Raw genomic sequence first — 409 nt, 5'->3', positions numbered from 1 at the left:
GGCCCTGTTGCAGGCCCAGGGGGGTTGGTGGTAAAACTGGGCAGGAGCCCCCACACTGGGACAACCCCACATCTGCCACTGCTGCCTGCCCTGGGGACACCATGTCGACCTCCCTAGGGACATACCCCATCCTAACCCTCCCTGGGACTGAGCCAGGCAGTGCCAGGACACTGGTGCCGGAGGGTCTCATAGCAGTGATGGTCCCAGATATCCCACATCCAGCAGGATGGGAGGCCCCAGGACTCAGCAGGGGACAAGACCAGCAGCACAAAAGGGAGCCATTCAGCCCCCCACGGCCCAGCGATCAGAGGGGGCACCCCCAAAGCAGGGCGGTGACGGACCCACTGCCCCGTGACGCCCTCTCCAAAGGGGATGGAGGGGCAGGCAAGCCCCTGCCCCCACCCATGGC

Source organism: Nestor notabilis, unplaced genomic scaffold (assembly GCF_000696875.1).
Source record: "Nestor notabilis isolate BGI_N333 unplaced genomic scaffold, ASM69687v1 scaffold21502, whole genome shotgun sequence".
Classification (NCBI taxonomy): domain Eukaryota; kingdom Metazoa; phylum Chordata; class Aves; order Psittaciformes; family Psittacidae; genus Nestor; species Nestor notabilis.
This window is presented reverse-complemented; position numbering follows the sequence as displayed.